Raw genomic sequence first — 19,081 nt, forward strand, 5'->3', positions numbered from 1 at the left:
TTCAGCAAGCAAGGTTGTGTCATCTGCATATCACAGATTGTTAATGAGTCTTCCTCCAATCCTGATGCTGCATTCTTCTTCACATAGTCCAGCTTCTTGGATTATTTGCTCAGTATACAGACTGAGTATGGTAAAAGGATACAACCGTGTTGCACAACTTTCCTGATTTTGAACTACTCAGTATCCCCTTGCTCTGTTTCATTGACTGCCTCTTGGCCTGTGTACAAGTTCCTCATGAGCAAAATTAAGTGTTCTGGGATTCCCATTCTTTGCAACGTTATCCATAATTTATTATGACCCACACAGTTGAGTGCCTTTGCGCAATCAATAAAACACAGGTAGACATCTTTCTGGTATTCTCTGCTTTCAGCCAACATCCATCTGAGATTAGCAATGATACCCTTTCTTTGAAATGGGCACAAATATGGATCTCTTCTAGTCAGCTGGCCAGGTAGCTGTCTCGGCATAGATGAGCAAGCGTTTCCAGCACTGCATCCATTTGTTGAAACATCTCACTCCGTACTCCATCAATTCTTCCTGGAGGCTTGATTTTCGCCAATGCCCTCAATGCAACTTGCACTACTTCTTTCAGTGCTATTGGTCCTTGATCATATGCTACCTCCTGAAATGGCTGAACGTCAGCCAGTTCTTTTTGATACGCTGACTCTGTATTCCTTCCATCTTCTTTGGATACTTCCTGCATAGCTTAATATTTTCCATGTAGAATCCTTCAGTATTGCAACTCGAGGCTTGAAATTTTTCTTCAGTTCTTTCAGCTTGAAAAATGCTGAGTGTGTTCTTCCCTTTTGGTTTTCTAATCCCAGATCTTTGCACATTTCATTATAATACTTTACTTTCTTCTCGAGCTGCCCTTTAAAATCATCTGTTCATGAAATCACTTTATTATAAGCTAGAGGCCTCAGCTAGGATTTCTCCAGGATTTTCTCCTCCCTTTTTAAAATTTACATGGGGTGATAATATTAACAGGGAATCCACTCTTGCCCCAGATTTGGGAACCCTCCGCACCTCCCAGGCAGGCAGACAGGGGAGAGAGATTGGTTTCCTTGAGCAGGACAGCTGTATGTCCTGCAGGCCAGGATTCCAACACCTGGTGTCCTGGCCCCTTGAAGCTAAAGTTCTCATATGAGAAGTTACAGATTAGAGTGCCCATCCTCTATGGAAAATCTAAATTGCTTGAATTGACCCCCACAGTTGCACAAAGGGGAATTCCACCCTGGCTATCCCAAGATCAGCACTTCTGCTGTGGTTTGCAGTGTCTGCTGGCCTCACTCCAGAAGGGCACCCAATCCAGTTTGCATAACCCTGGCTCCATTCGGCTCAGAGGCTGGCCCCAACATGGGCTCCTTCTATATTTCTAACTGAGCCAGGCCTTTATTCTGAAGCGCCCAGCCACAAGACCCACATCAGAGGGGCCCAGAGGAGGAGAGCACGACAGGGCCCCTGTCCCTGGGGCCCATGACCACACCTGGAGTGTGTGAGCTGAGGCCACCTGCTGTGCTCTTAACCTGGACTCTTGCAGCAGAACTGCTGAGGAACTGCCTGTCCAGGGAGCTGAGGAAGGTTATTCAAGGGGATGCCAGAAGTACTTTCCACATTAGCTGTTCTGGATAAGAAGAAATGAAACTCCCATTATCAGATGTAATAAAAGGCAGGAGGAACTGAACACCAAGGGGATTCCTCTAGGGCATCCAGCCACGCGTTGGGCGAGCAGGGTCAACCATTCCCCAGGTGGGCACGATCTCACCTTCTCTGCTGCATCGCTGACCTGCCTGCTCATTGCCGGCAGCCCTGTTGCCTGGCAGGCCGGCTGACCTGAGTCCAACAGCTCAGACCCAGAACCCTCCCTTTGCAGCCCCCTTGCATTCCATGGGGCTTCCAGCCTGCTCCCCACTCTTGGGTCTAAGTTGCAGAATTGCTGATAGGTGCAGAGCAAGGATCCCAAGATGGCTGCCATTTCGCTGAGCATGAGGGTAGCTGGGCAATGGATTCTGCACAAGGTCCGGTGCCCCCGAAGTGTATTCACACGCATGCACGCAGTTCTTGTCTGCCAGGACTCCTCTGCAGTAACAGAGTGGCGCTCAGTGGGTGGAGCTTCCCAGAAAGGTTGTGAAACGACTGCCTGGCCTTATGCCTTATGCCTCTGGCCTTATGCCTTATGCCTTTGGCCTTTCCCTGTCTCCCTTCTTCCTGGCATCTTGGAATGAAGGATAGAAGAGCAGAAGGGCAGAGAAAGCGGGTCCTAGATGACATGTGAGAGCCACCCCAGCCTTGGAACGCCCACCTCTGGACTTCTAAGGGTGAGACAAAAAAAGAAAATCCCTCTCTTATTTAAGCCACGTTTAATCAGATTTTCTGTCTTTTGCACCTGAATGCAGAAATTAGAGAACGTTTTGGAGCAGGGGTGGAAGAGGAGAGGCACACCCCCCACAACCTTCCTCGGTTTTCCCTTCATGGAATTCTGATTTGTCTTCCTTGCTTATTTCTACTTCTTTCTCCCCTCTTTCAAACTTAAGTCTCTAACCATAAACCATAAAAGAAAGCTTACAATTAAAATCCCCAAACCTACTGCTGTAGAGTCAATTCTGAGTCATGGTAACCTCATGTGTTACAGAGTAGAACTACTCCATAGGGTTTTCTTGGCTTAATCTTTACTGAAGCAGATTGCCAGGCCTTTCTTTTGTTGCACCACTGGGTGGATTCAAGCTATGAACTTTTAGGTTAGTAGTGGAGCACAAACCATTTGTGCCACCCAAGCACCTCTACAACTAAAACCAAAAAAAAAAAAAAACCAAAACCCAGTGCCGTCGAGTCAATTCCGACTCATAGCAACCCTATAGGACAGAGTAGAACTGCCCCATAGAGTTTCCAAGGAGCACCTGGCGGATTCAAACTGCCGACTCTTTGGTTAGCAGCTGTAGCACCTAACCACTATGCCACCAGGGTTCCCCTACAACTAAAAGAAACCTTAAAAACTAGTTAATCCAACCTTTCATTTCATGCAGCGGGGCAGTGTAGAGCAGGCTGAGGAGCCTGGGTTTGGTGTCAGGCAGGCCTGGGCTCAAATTCTGGTGCCTTCCCTTTCTACCCATGTAACCTTGAGCAGAGCACTTAACCTCTCTGCCTTGGTTCCCTCCTCTACAAAACAGAGGTAATTTAGGGTCGGGGTGAGGGTTCCCTGCCTGGCATGTAACAGCTTTCAGTAAGAACTGACTACTGTTATTAACTTCCGCCCAAGCAGTGGGACAGCCAAGAAGGTGGAGATATGGACCTGAGAATCTAAATGACTCTCAGGCCAGGGAAGGAGTCTGGAGCACATGTGACCCTGCCCGTTCTGTGGGGAGCCAGGCTCTTCAAGGGGCAAGCCTGAAACGTATCATGGGAGAACAGAAGAGAGCTTTGAGGATATTTTGTTCACTCAGTGAGGCCCAGAGAGCTGAGGTGGCTGTCCTAGTCAGCAAGGAGAATCTTGGGTATCCAGCCCAGATCCTGGGTGGGGGGTGCGGGGTGGGGGCAGACCCAATTATTTCTCAACCCATGTATTAGGGAATAGCCAATTTGCCCCTGTCACTGTGGGTGCTGGTGGAAGCCACAGCATCTCTGCACACAGAGCAGCTGTTCCATCAGGAAATCAACGGTGGTTTTTTTTTTTTTTTTTTTTAATTAGGAGAAACTGAAAAATTATTTCTAAAGAGATAGCGGTCCATCCTAAAAATAGCCATAATGCAGAAGTTCACTTTAAACCAGCTTTTTTGCTTATGATGCAAAAATTGAAATTAAGGGTAAAAGGTTCGACCAATGCAAAGTTGGGAGCTCTAGCGAAGGGAGGAGCTTCAATTAGAAAAAACCTCTGACGGGAAATCTCTAAGTCTGTGGCTTTTATGAATGGGGAGGCCCCGCTCAACCTACTTATAAAAGGGGGACCTGAGGTGGAGGTCTGCATGTCAGGGGATTGCTCTTGCAAAACCAAACCACAAGGCAGACTCGCAGAAGGCAGAGCTCCGCCATGGCCTGCTCAGCACCGCTCTGTTGCCTGGTCTTCCTGGCTGGGGTGGGGGCCAGCCAGAGCCAGGACACCCCATCTGAGAACAGCTGCACCTACTTCCCAGGTAGCCTGCCCAACATGCTCCAAGAGCTCCAGGTGGCCTTCGATAGGGTGAAGACTTTCTTTGTGAGTATGGTTCCCTCCTGTCCTTTCTCTGTTCTTGGGACTGCCTGAATGAAGTGCTCTGCTAGGCTTAAAAAACAAAAGCTTTTCTTCACTGCCTCCCCTAAAATCTGTCCCCCTGAAAGCCGATGAATCTGGATGATCCTGAGAGCCCTCAGACACTAGCAACTGGGCAGAAAAAGATGCCTCAAGAGCAGCTCAGGGAAAGGGGAATGAAGAATACCAAAGACACAAGGTAACTATGAGCCCAAGAGATAGAAAGGGCCACATAAATCAGAAACTGCATTAGCCTGAGACCAGAAGAACTAGATGGTGTCCGGCTACAACTGATGACTGCCCTGACAAGGAACAAAACAGAGAATCCCTGATGCAGCAAGAGAGCAGTGGGATGCAGACCTCAAATTCTCGTAAAAAGACCAGACTTAATGGTCTGACTGAGACTAGAAGGACCCCAGAGGTCATGGTCCCCAGACCTTCTGTTAGCCCAAGACAGGAACCATTCCCAAAGCCAACTCTCCAGACAGAGACTGGACTGGACTACAAGATAGAAACAGATACTGGTGAAGAGTGAGCTTCTTGGCTCAAGTAGACACATGAGACTATGTGGGCAGCTCCTGTCAGGAGGGGAGATGAGAAGACAGAGGGGGAGAGATAAGAAGACAGAGGGGGACAGAAGCTGGCTGAATGGACACAGAAATACAGGGTGGAGAGAAGGGGTGAGCTATCTCATTAGGGGGAGAGCAACTAGGAGTACATAGCAAGGTGTACATAAATTTTTGTATGATACTGACTTGATTTGTAAACTTTCACTTAAAGCACAAAAAATAAAAATTAAAAAAAGCAGCTCAGAAGTAAAAACCTTCCACATCTCAGAAAGTTACAGTTATCTCCTTGCCTGGAATAGCTCTAGAGGGAACTGAGCTGAGGTGAGGATATTTCCCAGAACCTGTGCCAGAAATATGTTGTTGGAGACTCCCAGGGCTTGATGGCCTCTGGGAAAACTCCACAGAGAAAACCTGCCTTAACAGATGACTGTCATTCCCAGGAACTTCATGTCCCAGGAGCTGGATGTCTGCAGCAGGGAGGAGCGCAAGGCAAAAAAGTAAGAGGCAAGTGAGGGGGAATAGAAACCCTGAAGTTATATGTGGGCTTCAAATTGTGGCTGTAAAGAGAGGCCAGGGAGAGACTGGCAGAGCCTAGACTCATAGCTGTGGGGCTGCGTCAATATGCTCCCAAAGCTTTAAAGTCATAGGGATTTCAAATAGTACCTGGTCCTAAGAGAAATACCTTTTTTAAACCAATGTTACTGTACTTTTGGATGCTTTGATCAAACCTAGGGCTAAAACTGCCTAGATCACACAACACAGGCTGTACATACAAGAGGCCCAGAGAGACAGGCACTGCAGATATTTTTCTGAAGGTCTTACCCCCTCTTGCTTTAATCAGTGCTGTGCTGGTAACCGGGAGAAGGGGAGAAGACTTGATTTATAGTGTTTGCCGATTTCTGTGGTGTCAATACTCCCACCACGGCCGATTTCAAACTAGGTTTAACAATCAGCAGCTTGTAAAATTCCTGAATTTTTATCTGTATTCCATGAATTTGTCTATTTTTTCCTTATTTTTTTGTCTGCTTTTTGCTTCAACTCTTGGATAGCCCTGAATATTAGAGATTTGAATTCCCTGTCAGGTAACTCTAGTGCCTTTTCTTCTACTGGAAAGTCACCAGGTGTTTTATTTTGGAGGCCTACTGGAACCATCCTGTCCTTTTTTTCTTTTTATATATTTTGACATTGTCTGCTGCCTTCAGGACATTCAGTAGTTATTTTCTTTGTTTCTTGATTGTAGATTTGTTTCATCCTGCTTTTTTGTTTTATTTGTCTATGTCTGAGCAGGCGGGCTGTGTGATCTTTGTTGTTTGCTTATCTGTGGGCACAATACTTTTCACCTCCTTGTCCAATGGGCAGGGCCAGTCACTCAGCTATGGAGGGGCTGGGATGGGTTGTTTGTGAAATGTACTAAGGCCGACAGGGTGCGCTGGGGGTCAGTGCAGGGCAGGTTCCCGTAGGCCATGCCTGTGCTCCTCAGGGGTGTGATGATCAGTGCACAGTGCAGGTAGGCAGGAGGGAAGGGGGAGGTTGTGATGTGTGGAGCTAAGATGGGTATGGGAAAGAAGAGAGAAAGGAAAGAGAAACAGGAGCCAAACAACAAAAAGTGCTGAAGGAGTTTGCCATTGGAGTGGAGAGATAAGAAACCAAGAAATGAAGAAAAACAAAAAGGGAAAAAGAAATTAAAAAAAAAAAAAATGCCCCTAGGCATCCCACCTGTGACTGGGGATGTGGCTCCTAGGCCTCGGGGCACAGCCCGTCTAGAAGCGTGGAGATGGCACATAGCACCAGGTATTCAGGAGACAGGAAAATAAGGAAAGCAGAGAGAGATGAGAAAATGAAGAAAAACAAAAAGGAAAAGAGAAAAGAAAAAATAAATTAAAAAAAAAAAAAAAGGCCTCCAGGGATCCCACTGGTGTGGCTTCACAAACGAGGGAAGTGGCTCCCAGGCCCCACAGTACAGTCTAGCTAGAAGGGGCTCCCAACCACGAAAAGAAAAAGGAAACAAACAGACGAAACCGAAAAAAAAAAAAGGCCCCAGGGATCCCACCAGCGTGGTAGTGTGGACTGGGGAAGCAGTTCCCCAGCCAAGTGGTGTTCACAGCCTGTCAAGGAGAAGCGAAGATGGCACACAGAGCCAGGTGTCCGAGAGAAAAGAGAGGCAGGAGATGAGAGGCAGAGAAGAAACCAAAAGAAGCCCCAAAAAAGCAAGATCAGCAAGAACAAAATGGCACTGAAGGAGCCAGCCGGTATGGGTGGGGCAAATCCAAGTGGTGGAGCCAAGCAGGGGGAAGAATGGCGGGAGGTGGGAAAGTGTATATTGCTGGTTACAGGTGCTCTGTCTCCTGCTGGGAGCTCCGTGACTCTGCTCTCCTATACTTGCTGCCTGCTGATATCCAACAGGAGTCCAAGATGGTGAATGCGTGCTACATAGCTGATGGGGACCTCGGCTCGTATTTCTCCTCACTCTCTGCTCTCCGTCAGTTTCTTATTCCATCTGGTTCTTGGTTGAGTTCTTTCTCTCTTCTTTTGGTGCTTAGGGTTCCAGGACTGACATCTGTCTCTGTTTTACTTAGTTTTTTGGGTTTTTACTGTGGAGGAAACAGCGTGGTGCTTCTGTCTATAGTGCCATGTTGGCTGCACCTCTAAACCTGTTGCCATCAAGTTGATTCTGACTCACAGCAACCCTATAGGACAGAGTAGAATTGCCCCATAGGGTTTCCAAAATGCACCTGGTGGATTTGAACTGCCAACCCTTTTTGTTAGCAGCCATAGCTCTTAACCAAAATGCTTCCAGCGTTTCCCTGAACTTTTAACCATCGGTCTAATCAGGTTACATAATCTCTTTGGGCCTCATTTTTCTGTAAAATATGAATAGTAAAACTACACAAGTTGGTTCCTGGGTGGTGTAGACGGCTAACGTGGTTGGCTTCTAGCGAAAAGCTTGGAGGTTTGAGGCCACCCAGAGGCACCTTGGAAGAATGGCCTGGTGATCTACTTCCAAAAAATAAAATAAGTAATAACTACATCACTTGGTCATTGTGAGCATTAAATGGAATAATGAATATAATGCTCTTAGCCCCATTCTCCTAGTCTGCCTGAATGACAACCCTACCCACTGGGCCCCTGCAGGCCCCATTCTTCTGGCCATTGGCATGGCAGATCCACCCCCTCAGCTTTGGGCAGTGGATTTGGCCCCACCCCACTTGTACTCATGAACTGCAGCCCCACACTCCAGAACCAAGTTGATGAAGACCTGACTCTTTGAAACCTAGGAGACTGTGGTTCCCCAAATTCAAGGGAGCAGAGTTGCTGTATCAGTGGCTCTGGAAGGTGGAGCTGAAGCCCAGGGCCAAGAGGGCTTCATCCAGAATCTGTAGAGTGTGGCCAACACCCAGACTCTGGAGGGCAGGGCCATTGCCTAAATGGTCTCAGAGAACAGGATTAGGGGGTGGGATGCAACATCCTTACTCAGGTCACAGCCCTGATCAGATGTAAGGGGAGTTTCCCTGGGATGTGGCTTGCATACCTCTTATCTTACAAGAGATAAAAGGAGAATCAAGCAGAGACTTGGAGACCTTATACCACCAAAAAAGAAGCACAGGGAGTGGGGTTTGTCCTTTGGACCCAGGGTCCCTGTGCTGAGCTCCTAGATCAAGGGAAGGTTGATGACAAGGACCTTCCCCCAGAACCAACAGAGAGAGAAAAATCCTTCTCCAGTAGCTGGCACCTGAATTTGGACTTCTGTTCTCCTAGACTGTGAGAGAATAAATTTCTACTTTCTAAAGCTATCTACTTGTGCTATTTCTGTTATAGCAGCACTAGATAACTAAGACAGAATTTGGGGCCAGGAGTGGGGTTGTAGAGAAACAAAATTATAAGGATGAGTTTTCTAAATTGGTTCTCAAGTCTAGTTAGTCTTAAAGATGTTGATGACTCTGCTACCAGTAGTAAAAAGGGCACTGCTAATCCATGGCATGAGGTGGCAATAGAAATATGCAAAAATATCACCACCATTAGATCAGGTACTGGTGCAAGGCAAGGCTCTGCGTGATCCCATGTTTGATACCTTCTACAATTTTGTCATAAGGAAGCTGCTGTAATTGATCCTGATTACCAAGAGGAAATCATTAATATTACATAATGGAGGTAAAGAAGAATATGTCTGGAATGCAGAAGTCCCTTAGGGTGTCTCTTAGTACTACCATGCCCTATGATTAAAATCAATGGAAAACTGCAGTACACAATTCTGACATGACTCCTAATGGCCCAGACCCTTCAGGAATGAAGGTTTGGGTCACCCCACCAGGCAAAGAACCACGGCCAGCTGATGTGCTTTTGAGGGCGAAGGGAATATGGAATGAGTGCTGGAAGAAAGTAGTTCTTAAATACCAATTATGACCACGTAACCAGTTGCAGATATGAGGACTGTAATTGTTATGAGTGTTTCCTCCTTGAATCTGTGCATCAAATATATTTGTTTTCTTCACTTATAAAATGTAAGATATAATCAAGGCTAGTGTGTTTTTGGTTGTAGGAGTGTTAGTTGTATCATGTTAGGCACAAGTATGATTTTATAATTGTCTTTATTTAGAGATTATGTACGGTTTAAGGAGATGTGGACAGGTGCCAAGCTGATAAGGGGTGGGCTGTGATCATTAAGGTTGTGTGTCAACTTGGCTGAGCCATGATTCTCAATGGTTTGGCAGTTATGATGTAGTTTGGCAGTTGTATAACGATGTAATCACTTCCATGATGGGATCTGCTGTGAGTAGCCGGTTGAAAGGGAGTTTCATTGGGATGTGGCCTGTATCCAGTATAGATGGACTTTGTGGCAAGGCTCTCAGGCTTTTGCTTGCTCTGGATCCTGTAGCTGTCTCCTGATCATCTAACCTCCGGCTCTTGGGACTTGAGCTAACAGTTTGCCTGCTGGTCTTGGAATTCTTTAGCCTCTGAGGTCTGGGTCTTGGGTTCACCAACCCTTGCAGCTATGTGAGTCAGGAGAAGCCTCCAGCCTGACCCACGAACTTTGGACTTTCCAGCCTCTACAACCACATGAGCGCCTTCCTTGATATAAATATCTCTCCCTCCCTCTATCTATATATACACATATATACATAGACGTGGTTTTGCTTCTCTAGGGAACCGAGCCTAAGACATTGTCCTCCAGGAACTGGTCCCTCCTGATAACATGTCCAAAGTAAGTGAGACAAATCTCGCCATCCTTGTGTGAAGTAGTATCTCATTGTGTTTTTTTTTTTTTTAATAATTTGTATTGTGCTTTAAGTGAAAGTTTACAAATCAAGTCTCTCACACAAAAACCAATATATACCTTGCTAAAAAAAAAAAACCAAAAACCTTGCTATACACTCCCAATTACTCTCCCCCTAATGAGACAGCCCACTCTCTCCCTCCACTCTCTCTTTTCGTGTCCATTTTGCCAGCTTCTAACCCCCTCCACCCTCTCAACTCCCTTCCAGGCAGGAGATGCCAACGTAGTCTCAAGTGTCCACCCAATCCAAGAAGCCCACTCCTCACCAGCATCCCTCTCATTGTGGTTTTGATTTGCATTTCCCTGATGGCTAATGATGTTGAGCATCTTTTCATGTGCTTATGGGCCATTTGTATATCTTCTCTGGAGAAATGTCTATTCAAATCCTTTGCCCATTTTCAAATTGGGTTGTCTTTTTATTGAGTTGTAAGAGTCCTTTATATATTCTAGATACAAGTCCTATATCAGATACCTGATTTGGAAAATTTTTCTCACATTCTGTGGGTTGTCTTTTTACTTTCTTGATGGTGTCCTTTGAAGTACAAGTGTTTTCAATTTTGATGTAGTCCAAATTATCTACTTTTTCTTTTGTTGCTTGGACTTTTGGTATCATGTTTAAGAAAGCATTGCCTAATTCAAGCTCATGTAGATTTATACCTATATTTTCTTCTAAGGGTTTTATAATTTTAGGTCTTACATTTATGTCTTTGATTGATTTTGAGTTAATTTTTGTATATGGCATGAAGTAGTAGTCCAACTTCTTTCTTTCAACAAAGATATCCAGTTGTCCCAGCATCATTTTTTGGAAAGACTTTCTTTCTTTCATTGAATTGTCTTGATACCCTTGTTGTCATGGATTGAATTGTGTCCCCTCAAAATATCTCTCAACTTGGCTAGGTCATGATTCCCTTGTATGATTGTCTACCATTTTATCATCTGATGTGATTTCCCTATGTGTTGTAAAATCCAACCTCTATGATGTAATAGGATAGATTAGCGGCAGTTACATCAATGAGGTCTGCAAGACTAGATAGTGTCTTAAATCGATTTCTTTTGAGATATAAAAGAAAGAAGAGAGCAGAGAGACACGAGGACCTCATATCACCAAGAAAGCAGTGCTGGGAGCAGAGCATGTCCTTTGGAACTGAGGTTCCTGAGCTGAGATGCTCCCAGACCAAGGGACGACTGACGCATCACAAGGACCTTCCTTCAGAGCTGACAGAAAGAGAAAGCCTTCCCCTGGAGCAGGCACCCTGAATTCAGACTTCTAGCCTACTGGACTGTGAGAGAATAAATGTCTTTTTGTTAAAGTCATCCAGTTGTGGTATGTCTGTTATAGCAGCACTACATGACTAAGACACTTGTCAAAAACCAGTTGGTCATAAATGTGAGTTTATTCTGGACTTCCAGTTATATTCCACTGAGTACACACAACACACACACACTTAATAGTTTTCATCACTGAAGCCTTGTAGTAAGTTTTGAAGCTGGGAAGTGGGAATTGTCTCACTTTGTTCTTTTTCAAAATTGTTTTGACTATTCCGGTCCTTTGAATTTCCTTAGGAATTTTAGAATCAACTTGTCAATTTCTCTAGCTAGCCAGACAGGATTCTTATAGAGATTGCATTAAATTGATAGATTCATTTGGGGAGTATTGCCATTTTAACAATATTAAGTCTTCCAATCCAAGATATCCAGGATATCTTTCCAGTTATTTAAGTATTCTTTCAATGATATTTTGTAGTTTTCAGCATACATGTTTTGCACTTCGTTTGGTTTATTCCTAGCATTTTATTATTTATTTTCATGCTATTGTAAATGGAATTACTTTCATAATTTCATTTTTGGACTGTGCATTACAAGAATATAGAAATAAAATTGGTTTTTGCATATTTATCTTGTATTCTGCAACATGGCTGAACTCATTTATTAGTTCTAATCGTTTTTTAGTGTGTTCTTTAGGATTTTCTATATACAAGATCATGTCATCTGCATTAAAAACAGTCTGTGTTTTAATAAGCCTTTCAGGTGAATCTGATAAATGCTGAAGTTTGAGAACCATTCTATACAATTTCATCTATATGAAGTTCAAGAACAAGCAAATTAATCTATACTGGTTGTCTCTGGGGTGAAATAACTGAAAAGGGGCATGAGGAAGCTTTCTGGGGTGATGAAAACAGTCTATATCTTGACTGGGCTGTGTGTTTCATAGGAGTATACATTTATCAAAACTCATCGGACTACATTTAAGATCTGTGCGTTTTACTGAGTGTAAAATTTACCTCAAAAATACCCAGTTAATAAAAAAATTTAAAAAATTTTTTAAGGATTTAGGGAATAAAATATACACTGAGTGTGTATGAATGAGTATGTGTGTATGTTTGTTATAGGAAGAAGGAAGAGAGATACTTAAGATGACTTCCAGGATCAGATTCCAAGTCTAATTCAAGGTGAAGATTTTATTTCCTATACGTAGGGTTGTCAGATTTAGTAAATAAAAATATAAGGCACTCAGTTAAATTTGAAATTTTTTTTTTAGTTTAGTATGTTCCATATATTGTATGGGCATACTTATACTAAAAAATGTTTCCTTGTTTATCCAAAAAGCAAATTTAACCTGGCATCCTGTCTTCTTCTGGTAACCTGTCTTTATATCCATTCATACAGTGGGATATGCTGATGAGCTTGTGAAGTCCAGTCCAAGAAAAGTAGGTAGATCAGAGAAGGAAAGGAATATTTAGGAAAGGTGAACAGAAGCTATTAAAATTCCATAAAAGGTAGAAAGTCAGTGATGTACCGTGATGAGCTAAGAACTGAGAACATGACTCTTGGTGAGTGGAAAACAAACAGGGGCAGGAAAAAGGGGTGGGGGAGGCTCCATAGGGATCATGGTGTGTGGATGAGGATCTGGGTCCTTCTGTGTACCTAGCTGTCTTAGTCATCTAGTGCTGCCATAACAGAAATACCACAAATGGATGGCTTTAACAAAGAGAAATTTATTTTCTCACAGTCTAGTAGGTTACAAGTCCAATTTCAGGGTGTCAGCTCCAGGGGAACGCTTTCTATCTCTGTTGGCTCTAGAGGAAGAAGGTCCTTGTCCTCAATCTTCCCCTGGTAAAGGAGCTTCTCAGACGCAGGGACCCATGTCCAAAGGATGCACTCTGCTCCTGGTGCTGCTTTCTTGGTGGTATGAGGTCCCCAACTCTCTGCTTGCTTCTCTTTTCTTTTATCTCCTGAGAGAGAAAAGGTGGTGCAGGCCACACCCCAGGGCAACTCCCTTTACCTTGGATCAGAGAGGTGACCTGAGTGAGGGTGGTGTTACAATCCCACTCTAATCCTCTCAACATAAAATTACAATCACAAAATGGAGGACAACCACACAATACTGGGAAGCCCAGCCTAACCAAGTTGATATACACATTTTTGGGGAAACATACTTCAACCCATGACACTAGCAAAGAGCCTTGTCTATGGAAGACACTTTATAAACCTTGTGTGCTTGATTTTGGTGCACACATCTGGAAGAGAGGAAGCTGGAACTAAGGTTTTTGGATCATTTTAATGTTCATGGTATATCTTAGCCATTTAGTGCTGCTGTAACAGAAATACCACAAGCGGATGGCTTTAACAAAGAGAAGTTTATTTCCTCCCAGTAAAGCAGGCTAAAAGTCCAAATTCAGGGTGTCAGCTCCAGGGGAAGGCTTTCTCTCTCTGTTGGCCTTCTCCTCAATGTTCCCCACTGGACTAGGAGCTTCTTCGCTCAGGGCCCCTGGGTCCAAAGGACACGCTCTGCTCCTGGGCACTGCTTTTTTAGTGGTACAAGTTCCCCCTTCTCTGCTGGCTTCCCTTTCCTTTCTATCTTTCGAGAGATAAAATGTGGTGCAGGCCACACATCAGGAAAACTCCCTTTACATTAGATCAGGGACGTGGTGGGGGGGTAAGGATGTTACAATCCCACCCTAATCCTCTTTAACATAACATTACAATCACAAAATGGCAGACAACCACGCAATACTGGGAATCATGGCCTAACCAAGTTGACACTTATTTTGGGGGGACACAATTCAATCTATGACATGGTATTTTCTTAGAAGTTTGAGTAGTCTCCAAATATATCCATTTGTTTAATCTAACACTTAGTATGAGCACGTATAACGTCTTGCCTTCTAATCATCAAATCCCAGGGAAAATGAAAACTTTCCCATTGCTCTCTTAGATGTTGGTTTAAAAAAGTCATATTTCTTTTCCTTTATTTTCTAGGTGCCAGAGCCATGACATCTCTGGGAAAATGTAAAACGAAAACATATTGCTCCAACTTCAGTGTGCCCTTCTTGAACTTCATGCTCAGTATAGCTCAGGAGCACAAACCAAATACATAATAAGTGACTTTTTTTTAAAAGGTGTCTTTTTTTCCCTAGCTGCTGGGCTTAAGTTATCACACGTAGGAAATATTGCACAAATTGTTTGACAGAGCTTGGGGATATTTTTGAGGGAAAGGGGAATCTGCTTTGTGGCACTTGGGTGACATAGTGAGATGCATTTCAGTATTAGGCTTTTGAGACTTGGGAAGGTAAAGACGCTGGGTGTGGTTGCCAGCCGTTGCTCCCCATGCATGGCCACCACCTATCTGTCATTGGAGGCTTCTGTGTTGATGTGACACTGAACAGGTTTCATTGGAGCTTGCAGACTACAACAAACTAGGAAGAAAGGTCTGCTTATCCACTTCTGAAAATCAGTCATTGAAACCATTTGGATCACAACGGTCCAATCCCATTGTACATGGGGTTGGGCACAACTAACAACAACAGCAACAACAAAGATTTCCGTTAGCCAGGTGACTCTGATGTGGACTTTCAAGATTTACGTGACACAGATAAAGCTGGTTTCCACTGTCCAGCTCTAGTGGGTATTGACTGTTTTTGCTGCCCACCATCCATTTATCCCTTTTCTAGACCTCACTAGAGCAATTTTCTTCTGGAGGACCACTGACTCCCTAACTCTCTGTCTAAGGTGCTTCAGGTGACACTATTGCTGGCTCCAGGTGGCTCAGGCCTAACCAATGAGAGCATTTATTTTCCTGGCTACAGATTTGGTTAAGGATCCAAAACCCAAAAACCAAACTCATTGCCATCAAGTCAATTCTGACTCATAGTGACCCTATAGAACAGAGTAGAACTGCCCCATAGGGTTTCCAAGGAGTGGCTGGTGGATTTGAACTGCTGACCTTTTGGTTGTCAACCAAGTTCTTAACCACTGCACCACCAGGGCTCCTGGTTAAGGATGAACCTAGTCAAAACCAATGAAATACAAGGAGACTTTGTGGGGACTACTGAGAGAGTTTTTTCACTAAGTTAAATCTGGAACTAATAGCCTGAGAATGAAGCAGAATGGAAGAGTGCAGAGCCAGAGATGGAGAAAGAACAGACATATACCATGGCTAAATTTAGCCCTACTCATTTTTTTTTTACAGTAAATTTGTAAAAAATGTTTACAATAAGTTTTCTTTAAGCCGTTGAGTTGGGTTTTTCGATACTTCCAGTGGAAAAAGTCCTGACCTGTGCACTAGGTGATAGAGAATCGGCTTCCTTGACCCAGATGCCATGGATAGAGCGTTCTTAATGAGCTTCCAAGGTACAGGTGACCCAGTAGGACTGGGACTCCAAGGTCTACACTAGTCATTTCCCAGCCTGGCTGATGAACAATGCTGCTGCTGGGTGCTGTTGAGTCAACTCCAAAAAGATTGGTGTGGTGCTTTACCAAGAAATTCTTAATCATTAGGTCTGGTGAAAAAGAGAATAGGGAAGGATTCGGTGTTGTTCAGAAGGACCCATATTGTTTATATACTGTTGCATCCCAAAACATAGTGGCTTAAAATAACAATCCTTTTATTTGCTCACAGTTCTTGGTGGGTTGCTGATTTGGGCTCAACCCAGCTGGTGATTCCTCTTCCAGCTTTGCTAGGGTTAACACTTGGGACTAAAGAAATTTTACAACTCAACTCCGCTGGATAGCCTAAGATGGCCTCCCTCATTTGTCTGACAGATCGTGGCGCAGTGGTTAAGAGCTTGGCTGCTGGTCAAAAGGCTGGCAGTTCAAATCCACCAGCCACTCCTTGGAAACCCTATGGGGCAGCTCTTCTCTGTCCTATAGGGTTGCTATGAGTTGGAATTGACTGGACAGCAACAGTTTTTTTGTTTTTGTTTTCGGTGTTGGCTGAGGGCTCTCCAGCAATCTAACTCATACTTGTCCACATGGTGGCAGCATCCAAGAGCACAAGAGCAGAAGCTGCAAGACTTCTTGAGGCCTAAGCTCATAAATCACACAAGGCCACTTCTGCCACATTCTATTGATCAAAGCAAGTCACACGGCTAACCAGATTCAAAGGCTGGGAAAACAGCCTACAATACTGGATGGGAGCAGCTGCAAAGAATGTGCAGGCATGTTTAATCTACCACAGTATCTGTCTTGGTCATCTAGTGCTGCTATAACAGAAATACCACAGGTCGCTGGCTTTAACAAACAGAACTTTATTCTCTCACGGTTTAGAAGACTAGAAGTCTGAATTCAAGGAGTAGGCTCTACGGAAAGGTGGTCTTTCTCTGTAGGTTCTGGGGGGAAAGTCCTTGTTCTTTGGTTACTTCGTGATCTTCATGTGGCGTGCCATCTATCTTCCCCCATCTTTGCTTGATTCTCTATTCTAATCTGTTCTTTTTTATAACTCAGAGGTGACTGGCTCAAAATGCACCCTACGCTAATACCGGCTCATTAACATAACAAAGAAAACCCGTTCCCAAATATGATTATACAATGGACCAACAATCAACACCCATGGAAACAGCAGTTAAGAAATCAAACGAATTAATAGCCCACATGAACCGAAGCCTCTTCTAGCCTGAGACCAGAAGAACTAGAAGGTGCCCACCTACCACTACAGACTGTTCTAACCAAGGACACAATAGAAGATCCTGGATAGACGGGGAGAAAAATATAGAACAAAATTCAAATTCCTAAAAAACGCCTGGCTTACTGGACCAATAGACTAGAGAAACGCCCCAGACTACCACCCTAAGATACCCTTTGAACTTGGAACTAAAGCCACTCCTGGAGGTCACCTTTCAGCCAAACAATAGACTGGCTTATAAAATAAACAGTATCACCTGTGAGAAATGTTCTCCCTTAAACAATCAACTATATGAGACCAAACAGTGAACATTTACCCAGAAGCAAAGATGAGATGGCAAGGAGAGGCAGGGAAGCTGGATCAATGAAAACAGAATGGAAATAATGAGAATGCTGACACTGTGAAAACTGTAACCAGTGTCACAGAACAATTTGTATAAAATTGTTAAATGGGAACCTAATTTACTGCGTAAACTTTCACTTAAAACACAATATTAAAAAATAAAATAAAACAATGTGTTGCTTTGGGCAAATTGGCTGCAAAAAATCTCTTTAAAGTGTTAAAAAGTAAAGACGTCACTTTGATGACTAAGGTGCGCCTGACCCAAGTCATAATATTTTCAATTGTCTCGTATGCATGTGAAAGCAGGACAATGAAAAACGAAGAATTGACACATTCGAATTATGGTGTTGGCGAAGAATACTGAATATGCCATGGACTGCAAGAAGTATGAACAAATCTATCTTGGAAAAAGTACAAACAGAATGCTCCTTAGAAGTGAGGATGGCGAGACTTTGTCTCACTTACTTTGGACATGTTATCAGGACATACCAGTCCCCAGAGAATGACATCATGCTTGGTAAAGTAGGTCAGCAAGAAAAAGATCCTCAACGAGATGGATTGACACAGTGGCTGCAACAATGGGTTCAAACATACCTACTATTGTGGTGATGGCACATGACCCAGCAGCGTTTCGTTCTGTCATACATGGGGTCGCTGTGAATTGGAATTGACTCGACAGCACCTAACAACAACCTAGGAGTTAGGATTTATAACACATTTATTTTTATTTTTTTTTGTTGAGACTTAAACAAACAAACAAACCCATTGCCATCAAGCTGATTGTGACTCATATTAACCCTATAGGGGAGAGCAGAACTGTCCCATAGAGTTTCCAAGGAGTGGCTGGTGGATTTGAACTGACAACCTTTTGGTTAGCAGCCATAGCACTTAACCACTATCCCACCAGGGTTTCTGTTGTTGAGAATATACACAGCAAAACATACACCAATACAACAGTTTCTGCATGTACAGTTCAGCAACATGGTTTACGTTCGTTGAGTTGTGCAATCATTCTCACCCTCCTTTCCTGAGTTGTTCCTCCCCCAGTAACATAAACTCATTGCCCCCTAAGGTTCTTATCTAATCTTTTCAGTTGCTTGTTGTCAATTTTATCCCATATAGATAGTTCTTAAAAGAGCAGAAATTTTTTCTAGATAAGCTATTATTTGGTTTTAAGAAGACTTCAGAGAAATATTTTTGGTTTAAGGTTTACAGATTATTTCAGGGCAGTATTTTCACGGGTTCGTCCAGCCTCCATGGCTCCAGAAAGTCTGGATTCTATGAGAATTTTAAAGTCTGTTCTGCATCTTGATTCGGATTCTGCTATAGAATCTTTGATCAAAATGTTCAGTAATGGTAACAGAGTACCATCCAGTTCTTCTCGTCTCATGGCAAAGGAGGCAGTTGTTCGTGGAGGCAATTGGCCACAGATCCTATTTCCTCCTTCTACTCCTGACTCTCCTTCTTCTCTGTTGCTCCGGGTGAATAGAGACCAATTGTCGTGGCTTGAAGGGCTGCTTGCAAGCTTTTAAGACCCCAGGCACTACACAACAAACTAGGAGGTAGAACAGAAGCACTAAACACGTTATTGAGCCAATTAACTGGGATGTCTCAGGAAACCATGACCCTAAACCTCCAAACCAAGGAACCAAATCCCATGAGGTATTTGGTTGTACATAATAAGCAGCATCAGCTAAGGGTTCCCATCTCCCCCATCTTCACCAACATTTGTTATTTTCTTTTTGATTTGTTATTTATGTTGTTGTTTTATCTTA

Source organism: Elephas maximus, chromosome 18 (assembly GCF_024166365.1).
Source record: "Elephas maximus indicus isolate mEleMax1 chromosome 18, mEleMax1 primary haplotype, whole genome shotgun sequence".
Lineage (NCBI taxonomy): Eukaryota > Metazoa > Chordata > Mammalia > Proboscidea > Elephantidae > Elephas > Elephas maximus.